Raw genomic sequence first — 13,231 nt, forward strand, 5'->3', positions numbered from 1 at the left:
CAGCTGTTTCACACTTTTTTGTTAATTATATAATTCCACATGTGTTAATTCATAGTTTTGATGCCTTCAGTGTGAATGTACAATTTTCAAAGTCAGGAAAATACAGAAAAATCTTTAAATGAGAAGGTGTGTCCAAACTTTTGGTCTGTACTGTATATAACCACTTTATATGTATAAGAAGTATTATGCAAGGGGGTTAGTAACAGAGATAATGAACATTTAATTGGGATATCAATGAGAAACTCTTTCAGTGAATAACGGTAAAGTTCTTTGCAAAAGTGTGATGCACCCAGTCGTGGGAGTCACAACGTGAGTTCTCTTTGTATGGCCCTAGCTGGGGTCACCGTTATTCCCGCTAGGCCACAAGTCTCTTCCGAATAAAGACTATCAGATCTCGTTTAGTTTCCCACACGCCAAACGGCCCCCTCCCAACCTGAAATCCTAATCCCAACTGTCCCCGGTACCATGAGTGGAAATTGGAAGTGACGGCCCTGTTCACTTGCGTGATTCCTCCGCTGTTGCTGGCGCATCTCTCCTGTCGCAGATCTCTTTCAGCTCTTCTTGGCTTGACCGTCGATGGTAATCTCTCACGCTTGGGGTAAGGGGATTCAGACCTTGGCTCTTGACAGGCGGTGTCGGGTCCCGGGAACTTACTCCGTGTGAGGCTCAGGTCCTGACTCTGGGCCACAGGTGCAGGGCTCAGGGTGCTTCTGTGAGGAATCCAGAGCTTCTCAGGTGGTGTCTGACTCTGGTGCAGCGCAGGCCTCCGGCTGGGGCCTGCAGCGCTGGGATCTGCGGTCCCTCTGGAACTCGTCTGCTCCACTCTGCAGCATGGCGCCAAATCTCTCTGTGTCTTGGCGCGCTGAGCTTTTATAGCAAGAATACCCTTCCTGGAGGTCACCTGATCAGGTCCAGCATCTGAATCTGTTCCCCCTTCAACTCTTCTAGCATAACTTGGTTCTGCTTTATTTCATCTGGCCAGCAGAAGGCAACCTTTCTTCATCTCTGACACATCCTGATAGAATCCTCCTTCATTGCACTCTACTACAGGTCTCTTTCACAAGTCACTGTGTCCGGTACGTGTGGTGACAGTTTTCACATGTACCTGAGACACATGCAGACCCATTTTAATGAATGGGTCTGTGCACATGTCAGTGTGTTTCCACGAACCGTGTGTCCATGGGCAAAACATGTTGACATGTCCATTTTTTTCACTCTGCATGGGCCATAAAACGTCCCGCACTAATGACACACGGATGACATCCGTGTGTCATCAATGTGACACGTACCGTCGCCTGGGAATCAGTGTACAGTTAGCGCTGTTCCCAAGCCCCAGGTGCTGAATGCTGCCCTTATCATGGTTCCCTGCTTGCACTTTGATCAGTGCGAGCAGGGGACAATGATGAGAGTAGTATTCTGCTCCTGCTTTGTCCTGGTGTAAAAATAAGACTACAATAAAAACAAAATCCTTATACTCACCTGTCTGAAGATGTCCCCCGCTGTAATTCACCTGACCGCTCACGCAGATGACCTGGGGAGAATGACTCTCTCCAGCGAGTGAGCCCCGGAGCAGCGCTGAGCTCAGAGAGTGACAGGACACCGCTCGCTGGAGTGAGTCATTCTTCCTGGCTCCTCGGTGTGAGAGATCAGATGGGTTACAGCGGGGAACATCTTTGGACAGGTGAGTATAAGGATTTTTTTATTTTAGTCTTATTTTTATCCCAGGACACAGCGGGGGCAGAATACTATTCTCATCATTGTCCCTTTGCTCCCGCTGATTGCAGCACCAGCAGGGGACAATGATAAGGTTAACTGTACCACTGATTCCCAGGCGCCGGTACGCATGCTCCTGATGCGGTACAAGGGTGGCACACAGTTACCACACATACAGTATGTTACAGAGGTACACATGGACCCAGGGATATCTCCAGTACTGTTTTTTCCAGTACCGGAAATATCAGGACAAGTGAAACCGGCCTTACTCTGGAATCCACCTGGCATCTGTTTAGTGGTGTCCTTTTTCAGAGGTTCACAAACTGTGGCCAATGACACTTTTATGCACGCCTAATAAAAAGAAGGACACCGTGGGATCACAAGCCAGAAGACATCCATGGTGCCTCCATCCGCCTCATAACAGAGAATCTTCTGCCGGGGTTCCGTCTGAATCGCGTATTTCAGAGATTTACATGAAAACCCCGTACAAGCACAAAGCGCAGGATAATTGTGAACCAAGCCTTACTGCGTTCTTTGGGATGCAGAATGAACAAATCAGCAGCAGGTGAAGGATTGGTTTTATTTATTTTTTACGATATTCCTCGTGCGGTATAAGTGATTAGACGTCTTTATTGTTCGGGTCAGAGCGATTACAGCGATACCAGATTTATATCGGGTTTTTATGTTTGGCAGCTGTCACACACTAAGAAACTTTTTATTAGCAAAGACTAGCTTTTGTTACGCCATATTTTGAGAGCTATAATTTTTCCATATTTCGGCCTACAGAGTCATGTACTGTAAGTGCTTGTTTTTTGCAGGACAAGTTGACATTTTTATAGGTAGCATTTTTAGACGCGTGACATTTTTTTGATTGCTTTCTATTCTGATTTTTGGGAGACAGAATAAACAAAAACCAACAGTTCAGGAAATGTTTTTTTTTGTTAGTTTCTTATGCCGTTCCACATGTGGTAAAATTGATAAGGCAGCTTTATTCTTGGTTTAGTACATTTACAGCGATACTACATTTATATAGTTTTTTTATGTTTTGGAGCTTTTACACAATGTAAACTATTTTATAGAAAAAATATTTTTTTTGCATCCTTTTATTCTGATAGCTATAATTGTACAATTTTTGGCTGATGGAGCTGTATGGCAACTTGTTTTTTGCGAGACAAGATGATTTTTTCAGCGCTAACATTTTTTTTTACATTCGTCTCTTTTATCGCGTTTTATTCCACTTTTTGCTCGGCGGTATAATGATAAAGAGACTTTTTTTGCTTCGTTATTTATTTTTTTTGTTATGGTGTTCACTAAAGAGGTTAGCTAGTAGGACCGTTTTATAGGTCAGGTCGTTCCGGACGCAGTGATACAAAATATGTGTACTGTTATTGTTTTGGTTTTTTTCCACAATAATATTCATTTATGGGTACAGTACATATATATAAATATATATATATATATATATATATATATACAGTACAGACCAAAAATTTGGACACACCTTCTCATTTAAAGATTCTTCTGTATTTTCATGACTTTGAAAATTGTACATTCACACTGAAGGCATCAAAACTATGAATTAACACATGTGGAATTATATACTTAACAAAAACGTGTAAAACAACTGAAAATATGTCTTATATTCTAGGTTCTTCAAAGTAGCCCACCTTTTGCTTTGATGACTGCTTTGCATACTCTTGGCATTCTCTTGATGAGCTTCAAGACGTAGTCACCGGAAATGGCCTTCCAACAATCTTGAAGGAGTTCCCAGAGATGCTTAGCATTTGTTGGCCCTTTTGCCTTCACTCTGCGGTCCAGCTCACCCAAACCATCTCGATTGGGTTCAGGTCTGGTGACTGTGGAGGTCAGGTCATCTGGTGTAGCACCCCATCACTCTCTTTCTTGGTCAAATAGCCCTTACACAGCCTGGAGGTGTGTTTGGGGTCATTGTCCTGTTGAAAAATAAATGATATTCCAACTGAACGCAAACCGGATGGAATAGCATGCCGCTGCAAGATGCTGTGGTAGCCATGCTGGTTCAGTATGCCTTCAATTTTGAATAAATCCCCAACAGTGTCACCAGCAAAGCACCCCCACACCATCACACCTCCTCCATGATTCACGGTGGGAACCAGGCATGTAGAGTCCATCCGTTCACGTTTTCTGCGTCGCACATAGACACGGTGGTTGGAACCAAAGATCTCAAATTTGGACTCGTCAGACCAAAGCACAGATTTCCACTGGTCTAATGTCTATTCCTTGTGTTCTTTAGCCCAAACAAGTCTCTTGTGCTTGTTGCCTGTCCTTAGCAGTGGTTTCCTAGCAGCTATTTTACCATGAAGGCCTGCTGCACAAAGTCTCCTCTTAACAGTTGTTGTAGAGATGTGTCTGCTTCTAAAACTCTGTGTGGCATTGACCTGGTCTCTAATCTGAGCTGCTGTTAACCTGCGATTTCTGAGGCTGGTGACTCGGATTAACTTATCCTCAGAAGCAGAGGTGACTCTTGGTCTTCCTTTCCTGGGGCGGTCCTCATGTGAGCCAGTTTCTTTGTAGCGCTTGATGGTTTTTGCAACTGCACTTGGAGACACATTCAAAGTTTGCCCAATTTTTGGGACTGACTGACCTTCATTTCTTAAAGTAATGATGGCCACTCGTTTTTCTTTACTTAGCTGCTTTTTTCTTGCCATAATGCAAATGCTAACAGTCTATTCAGTAGGACTATCAGCTGTGTATCCACCTGACTTCTGCACAACACAACTGATGGTCCCAACCCCATTTATAAGGCAAGAAATCCCACTTATTAAACCTGACAGGGCACACCTGTGGAGTGAAAACCATTTCCGGTGACTACCTCTTGACGCTCATCAAGAGAATACCAAGAGTGTGCAAAGCAGTCATCAAAGCAAAAGGTGGCTACTTTGAAGAACCTAGAATAGAAGACATATTTTCAGTTGTTTCACACTTTTTTGTTAAATATATAATGCCACATGTGTTAATTTATAGTTTTGATGCCTTCAGTGTGAATGTACAATTTTCAAAGTCATGAAAATACAGAAAAATCTAAATGAGAAGGTGTGTCAAAAGTTTTGGTCTGTACTGTTTATATATATATTTATTTATTTTTGAATTATTTTAAAAAAAATGTAAAATATTTTTACAACTTTTTTTTACTTTGTCCTACTATGGGACTTTCACTTTCTGCAGTCTGATCGCAGTTATAAGGTATAGCAGTGCAGGATCACTGCTATACCTCATAACTGTCAGTATTGCAGACAAAAGCTAGTTTGATCATGCACTCAGCATGATCAAACTAGCTTGCTAGTGCCTGGTGACCCCGATGTCGTCATGAGGACATTGGGTCACCATGGCAATGATCGGAACCCTGCGATCGCAACATTTAGGGGGTTAACGTGTCGGGAACAGTGCGGGCACCTTTCCTGGCACTGAGTTTCGGGTGTCAGCTGTGAGAATCATCTGACCCCGGTGGCGATCACTTCCGCACAAGTCTCTGTGCGGGTGCGATTGTACAAACGTAATAATACTTACCTGGCCCATAAGGCCCAGGGCACAGGGAAGTATTATTACGTACTATGTCAGAAAGGGGTTAATATGAATTGTAATAACTAGAGATGAGCGGTGTTCGACTAGAACTGTTCGCCAATCTCAAATTCGAGCTGTTTGGGGCGGTGTTCGAGTTGTTCCACCAACCCGAACGATTTGCAAAAAATTCGGCTGTTCGAGGTTATGTTCGATAACTGTTCGTGCACCAAAAGCGTGTCCTGCATGTCTGGCGCTATTTAGAGCACCAATCATGCAGGGATTGTCTGCCACTCACTGTAATGCCACAGCCATGGTGGTTGTGGCATTACAGTGGTTGCCCAAATCGATGGGAACAGTGCCAACAGTGAAACATGAAAAGCCGGCAATTCAGCAGCGGCATACACCTGTACCCGACAATTTAGAACCGAAAGAATAGAGCTTCACACATAGATTGGATAGATATAAACATGTCAGCCACATATATACGAAGTACAGTGAAAGTGTTGCTTACTGTACTTGTCATTTAGCGTAAAGGATTTATCAAAAAAAATAATAGTGTTTTCATGCACCGTCTCTTTAAAAAAGCCGGCCGGCAATTCAGCAGCGGTACCCGACAATTTATAACAGACAGAATAGAGCTTCACACATAGATTAGATAGATAGAAACATGTCAGCCACATATATACGAAGTACAGTGACAGTGTTGCTTACTGTACTTGTCATTTAGCGTAAAGGATTTATCAAAAAAAATAATAGTGTTTTCATGCACTGTCTCTTTAAAAAAGCCGGCCGGCAATTCAGCAGCGGTACCCGACAATTTATAACAGACAGAATAGAGCTTCACACATAGATTAGATAGATAGAAACATGTCAGTCACATATATATGAAGTACAGTGATAGTGTTGGTTACTGTACTTGTCATTTAGTATTAAAATAAAGGATTTATTATTAAAAAAATTGGCGTGGGGTTCCCCTTAATTTTAGGCTCTAGCGGAGGTTAAGCAGACGGCTGGGGCAGATGTTTGAAGCCTGGGAAGGGGGTAATACCCACGGAGCTTCCCAGGCTACTAATATCAGCCCCCAGCTGAATACATAGCCTTTACTAGCTATTAAAATGGGGGACACCCCAAAAAAAATGACGTGGGGTCCCCCCTAATTTAATAGCTAGCAAAGGCTAGGCAGACAGCTGGGGGCTGATATTAATAGCCCAGGAAGGGAGCCATGAATATTGGCCCCCTCCCAGGCTAGAAACACCAGCCGTCAGCCGCCCCAGAAATGGCGCATTCATAGGATGCGCCAATTCTGGCACTTAGCCTCGCTCTTCCACGCTGCCCTGGTGCGGTGGCAGGGGGTAATAGGGTTGGGGTTGATGTCAGCTTATAATGCCAGCTGACATCAAGCCCAGGTTAGTAATGGAGAGGCGTCTATAAGACACCCCCATTACTAACCCCATAGTCAAAGTTAAAAAAAACACAAACACCCAGAATAAAGTCCTTTAATTGAAATAAAGACACAATCCTTTATTGTTCTAAATTAAACCATACTTACTGTCACGCCCATTCCAGCTGAAGCCAACGATCTCCTGCAATAAAAGAAAAATAATAAAGCAACCTCATCCTTACCTTTCCATGGTTCCCACGACAGCTTCAGCTCTGCTACATCGAGATGACAGGCTGGACCGCAGCAGAACGCTGCCATCCAGCCTCTCATCCCGCAGACACTGAGAAGCGCAGGCTTGCTTGCGCTGCTCAGCGTCTCTCTGTGACGACATCCAGATGAGCCGAGTTCATGTCCAATGAACTCGGCTCACCTCATGCACGTCACTGACAGCGTGGGAAAATTCTCACGCTGAAGCGGTGAGTGCAGGAGAATTCTCCCACGCTGTCAGTGACGTGCATAAGGTGAGCTCATGTCCAATGAACTCAGCTCACCTCCTGCACTTCACTGACAGCGTGGGAGAATTCTCCTGCACTCAGCGCTTCAGCGTGAGAATTCTCCCACGCTGAAGCGCTGAGTGCAGGAGAATTTTCCCACGCTGTCAGTGACGTGCATAAGGTGAGCTCATGTCCAATGAACTCAGCTCACCTCCTGCACGTCACTGACAGCGTGGGAGAATTCTCCTGCACTCAGCGCTTCAGTGTGAGAATTCTCCCACGCTGAAGCGCTGAGTGCAGGAGAATTTTCCCACGCTGTCAGTGACGTGCATGAGGTGAGCCGAGTTCATTGGACATTAACTCGGCTCATCTGGATGCCCTCACAGAGAGACACTGTGGAGCGCAAGCAAGCCTGCGCTTCTCAGTGTCTGTGGGATGAGAGGCTGGATGGCAGCGTTCTGCTGCGGTCCAGCCTGTCATCTCGATGTAGCAGAGCTGAAGCTGTCATGGGAACCATGGAAAGGTAAGGATGATGTTGCTTTATTATTTTTCTTTTATTTCAGGAGATCGTTGGCTTCAGCTGGAATGGGCGTGATGGTAAGTATGGTTTAATTTAGAACAATAAAGAATTGTGTGTTTATTTCAATTAAAGGACTTTTTTCTGGGTGTTGTGTTTTTTTTAAATACTTTACTAGAAATTCATGGTGGTCATGTCTAATATTGGCGTGACCCCATGAATTTCGGGCTTAGGGCCAGCTGATAATGCCAAGCTGGCCCTAACCCCTTTATTACCCAGTGAGCCACCGCATCAGGGCCCTGGATGAGTTGGGTACAGCGCCAGAAGATGGCGCTTCTATGAACGCGCCATTTTCCGGGGTGGCTGCGGACTGCAATTTGCAGCGGGGGTGGCCCAGAAAGCTTGGGCCTCCCTGCGCTGCGGATTCCAGCCCCCAGCTGCCTAGTTGTACCTGGCTGGACACAAAAACAGGGCGAAGCCCCACGTCAATTTTCTTTAAATTATTTCATGAAATAATTAAGAAAAAAAGGGCTTCCCTATATTGTTGTGTCCGGCCAGGTACAAATAGGCAGCTGGTTGTTGGGGGCAGCCCGTTCCTGCCTGCTGTACCTGGCTGGACACAAATATAGTGCGAAGCCCCACGTCAATTTTTTTTAAATTATTTCATGAATTTCCTGAAATAATTTAAAAAAATTGAAGTGGGGCTTCGCACTATATTTGTGTCCAGCCAGGTACAGCAGGCAGGAACGGGCTGCCCCCATCCACCAGCTGCCTATTTGTACCTGGCCGGACACAACAATATAGGGAAGCCCTTTTTTTCTTAATTATTTCATGAATTTCATGAAATAATTAAAAAAAATTGAAGTGGGGCTTCGCACTATATTTGTGTCCAGCCAGGTACAGCAGGCAGGAACGGGCTGCCCCCAACCACCAGCTGCCTATTTGTACCTGGCCGGACACAACAATATAGGGAAGGCCTTTTTTTCTTAATTATTTCATGAAATTCATGAAATAATTAAAAAAAAAGTACGTGGGGCTTCGCCCTATTTTTGTGTCCAGCCAGGTACAACTAGGCAGCAGGGGGCTGGAATCTGCAGCGCAGGGAGGCCCAAGCTTTCTGGGCCCCCCCCCGCTACAAATTGCAGTCCGCAGCCACCCCGGAAAATGGCGCGTTCATAGAAGCGCCATCTTCTGGCGCTGTACCCAACTCATCCAGGGCCCTGGTGCGGTGGCTCACTGGGTAATAAAGGGGTTAGGGCCAGCTTGGTATTATCAGCTGGCCCCAAGCCCAAAATTCATGGGGTCACGCCAGTATTAGACATGACCGCCATGAATTTCTAGTAAAGTATTTAAAAAAAACACAACACCCAGAATAAAGTCCTTTAATTGAAATAAAGACACAATTCTTTATTGTTCTAAATTAAACCATACTTACCATCACACCCATTCCAGCTGAAGCCAACGATCTCCTGCAATAAAAGAAAAATAATAAACCAACCTCATCCTTACCTTTCCATGGTTCCCACGACAGCTTCAGCTCTGCTACATCGAGATGACTGGCTGGACCGCAGCAGAACGCTGCCATCCAGTCTGTCATCCCGCAGACACTGAGAAGCGCAGGCATGCTTGCGCTCCTCACTGTCTCGCTGTGACGGCATCCAGATGAGCCGAGGTCATGTCCAATGAACTCGGCTCACCTCATGCACGTCACTGACAGCGTGGGAAAATTCTCACGCTGAAGTGCTGAGTGCAGGAGAATTCTCCCACGCTGTCAGTGATGTGCATGAGGTGAGCTCATGTCCAATGAACTCAGCTCACCTCCTGCACGTCACTGACAGCGTGGGAAAATTCTCCTGCAATCAGCGCTTCAGCGTGAGAATTTTCCCACGCTGTCAGTGACGAGCATGAGGTGAGCCGAGTTCATTGGACATGAACTCGGCTCATCTGGATGTCGTCACAGAGAGACGCTGAGCAGCGCAAGCAAGCCTGCGCTTCTCAGTGTCTGCGGGATGACAGGCTGGATGGCGGCGTTCTGCTGCGGTCCAGCCTGTCATCTCGATGTAGCAGAGCTGAAGCTGTCGTGGGAACCATGGAAAGGTAAGGATGAGGTTGCTTTATTATTTTTCTTTTATTGCAGGAGATCGTTGGCTTCAGCTGGAATGGGCGTGATGGTAGGTATGGTTTAATTTAGAACAATAAAGGATTGTGTCTTTATTTCAATTAAAGGACTTTATTCTGGGTGTTTGTGTTTTTTTTAACTTTGACTATGGGGTTAGTAATGTCTTATAGACGCCTCTCCATTACTAACCTGGGCTTGATGTCAGCTGGCATTATAAGCTGACATCAACCCCAACCCTATTACCCCCTGCCACCGCACCAGGGCAGCGTGGAAGAGCGAGGCTAAGTGCCAGAATTGGCGCATCCTATGAATGCGCCATTTCTGGGGCGGCTGACGGCTGGTGTTTCTAGCCTGGGAGGGGGCCAATATTCATGGCTCCCTTCCTGGGCTATTAATATCAGCCCCCAGCTGTCTGCCTAGCCTTTGCTAGCTATTAAATTAGGGGGGACCCCACGTCATTTTTTTTGGGGGGTCCCCCATTTTAATAGCTAGTAAAGGCTATGTATTCAGCTTGGGGCTGATATTAGTAGCCTGGGAAGCTCCGTGGGTATTACCCCCTTCCCAGGCTTCAAACATCTGCCCCAGCCGTCTGCTTAACCTCCGCTAGAGCCTAAAATTAAGGGGAACCCCACGCCAATTTTTTTAATAATAAATCCTTTATTTTAATACTAAATGACAAGTACAGTAACCAACACTATCACTGTACTTCATATATATGTGACTGACATGTTTCTATCTATCTAATCTATGTGTGATGCTCTATCTTTCTGTTCTAAATTGTCGGGTACCGCTGCTGAATTGCCGGCCGGCTTTTTTAAAGAGACAGTGCATGAAAACACTATTATTTTTTTAAATAAATCCTTTACACTAAATGACAAGTACAGTAAGCAACACTATCACTGTACTTATTATATATGTGACTGACATGTTTCTATCTATCTAATCTATGTGTGAAGCTCTATTCTTTCTGTTCTAAATTGTCGGGTACAGATGCTGAATTGCCGGCCGGCTTTTTTAAAGAGACGGTGCATGAAAACACTAATATTTTTTTTAATAAATCTTTTACACTAAATGACAAATGCAGTAACCAACACTGTCACTGTGCTTCTTATATGTGTGACTGACATGTTTCTATCTATCTAATCTATGTGTGATGCTCTATTCCTTCTTGTCTAAATTGTCGGGTACCGGTGTATGCCGCTGCTGAATTGCCGGCTGGCTTTTTTAAACAGAGTGTCTTCTGAGCAGTTTATCAGCTTTTGGACACCTTTGCAGGTGTTTTCTATGTGTTTCTATGTGTTTTTGTTTGCCTGCCATTGGTTTTAACGGTGTTCGACGGTGTTCTAAGGTGTTCGACGAACAGTTCGACGAACAGTTCCTCGAACATCCCGGTGTTCGACGAACCGAACCGAACCCGAACACTACGGGGGTGGCTCAACACTAGTAATAACTCTAAAGCCAGCTCACACAAGGGTCTATCCCAGGTGCTCATCCCAAGGAAAGAGTAAAGTGGCACTAAGCTATCCTGATGTCTAACGCATGTGAAGAGGCATTCAACATCTGAAGCCATTACACTGTGTTCCAAATAATTATGCAAATAATATTTTCTCTGATTTTCCCAAATTACCTATATGAATTGCAGTCATTGTAATTTTCCAGTCAAATAACTATGAGAGTACAATTGAAAGGTTTTTGTACAAACTGCCTATGATAACAGTATATTTTTTAAAAAATAAAAAACTCAAACTGCACTCAAAATGCATGTTCCAAATTATTATGCACAGCAGAGATTTCAACCTTTTCATTTTAATAAAGAACAAAAAAATTGTCATTTTTGAAATTATAAGCATTAGCAGGTTATTGCAAACTGAAATCAAACAGTTTTCAACTCAAAACTTTATTCTAGGTGATGTTACATTTGCACATACGACCGCTTGTTCGCAAGGATCTTCTGAACTCTCTCGTCCATTGAATTTGTCAGGTTTTGGATGATTTCTGCTTCAATTGTTTTGCATGAGGACAGAATACCCTCCCAGAGCTGTTGCTTAGATGTGAACTGCCTCCTGCCATCATAGACACTCCTTTTGATGATGCTCCAGAGGTTCTCAATGGGGTTGAGGTCAGGGGAGCATGGGTGCCACACCATAAGTTTGTCCCCTTTTATGCCCATAGCAGCCAGAGATGCAGATGTGTTATGTGCAGCATGAGATGGGGCATTATCATGCATGAAAATGATCTTGCTGTGGAATGCACGGTTCTTCTTCTTGAACCATGGAAGGAAGTGCTGTTTGAGAAACTCAACATACATTATGAAGTTCATCTTTACCCCTTCAGGGATCCTAAAAGGGCCGACAATCTCTCTCCCCATGATTCCAGCCCAAAACATTACTCCACCTCCTCCTTGTTAGCGCCGTAGCCGTGTTTGCATGGGGTGTCCATCAACCAGCCATCCTCCACTCCATCCTTCTGGACCATCGAGATCATTTTCATGCATGATAATGCCCCGTCTCATGCTGCACATAACACATCTGCATCTCTGGCTGCTGTGGGCATAAAAGGGGACAAACTTATGGTGTGGCCCCCATGTTACCCTGACCTCAACCACATTGAGAACCTCTGGAGCATCATCAAAAGGAGTGTCTATGATGGCGGGAGGCAGTTCACATCTAAGCAACAGCTCTGGGAGGGTACTCTGTCCTCATGCAAAACAATTAAAGCAGAAACCATCCAAAACCTGACAAATTCAATGAATGAAAGAGTTCAGAAGCTCCTTTTGGACAAGGGGTCCTATGTGCAAATGTAACATCACCTAGAATAAAGTTTTGAGTTGAAAACTGTTTGATATCAGTTTGTAATAACCTGCTAATGCTTATAATTTCAAAAATGACCATTTTTTTGTTCTTTATTAAAATGAAAAGGTTGAAAACTCTGCTGTGCATAATAATTTGGAACATGCATTTTGAGTGCAGTTTGAGTTTTTTATTTTTTAAAAAATATACTGTTATCATAGGCAGTTTGTACAAAAACCTTTCAATTGTACTCTAATAGTTATTTGACTGGAAAATTACAATGACTGCAATTCATATAGGTAATTTGGGAAAATCTGAGAAAATATTATTTGCATAATAATTTGGAACACAGTGTAAATACATGTCAGGTTCTAATGAAATGTCCATCTAATCTAATCTAAGACCTAGTGTCTCTGACAGGTCTTCTACTAGCGGTTTAAAAAGAACCTGTCAGCACGATTTTGTAATATGAAGTAAAGACCTAGCTTTTAATCACCATTTAAATTTTTCTACAAATTAGATTTTGGTGCACAGGGGCTTGACCGTACACTAGTCCCTCCATCTGCCTCCAGTCTTTGAATGACCTCTGTTTGAAATCTCATTGGTGACTGGTCATTCAAAGGCCAGAGGCAGGTGGAGGGGCCAAGGAATACCAGACACGGAGGGGAAGACCTAATT

The sequence above is a fragment of the Phyllobates terribilis genome, unplaced genomic scaffold, assembly GCF_046119375.1.
Source record: "Phyllobates terribilis strain yellow unplaced genomic scaffold, ASM4611937v1 Scaffold_11__3_contigs__length_659146591, whole genome shotgun sequence".
Classification (NCBI taxonomy): Eukaryota; Metazoa; Chordata; class Amphibia; order Anura; family Dendrobatidae; genus Phyllobates; species Phyllobates terribilis.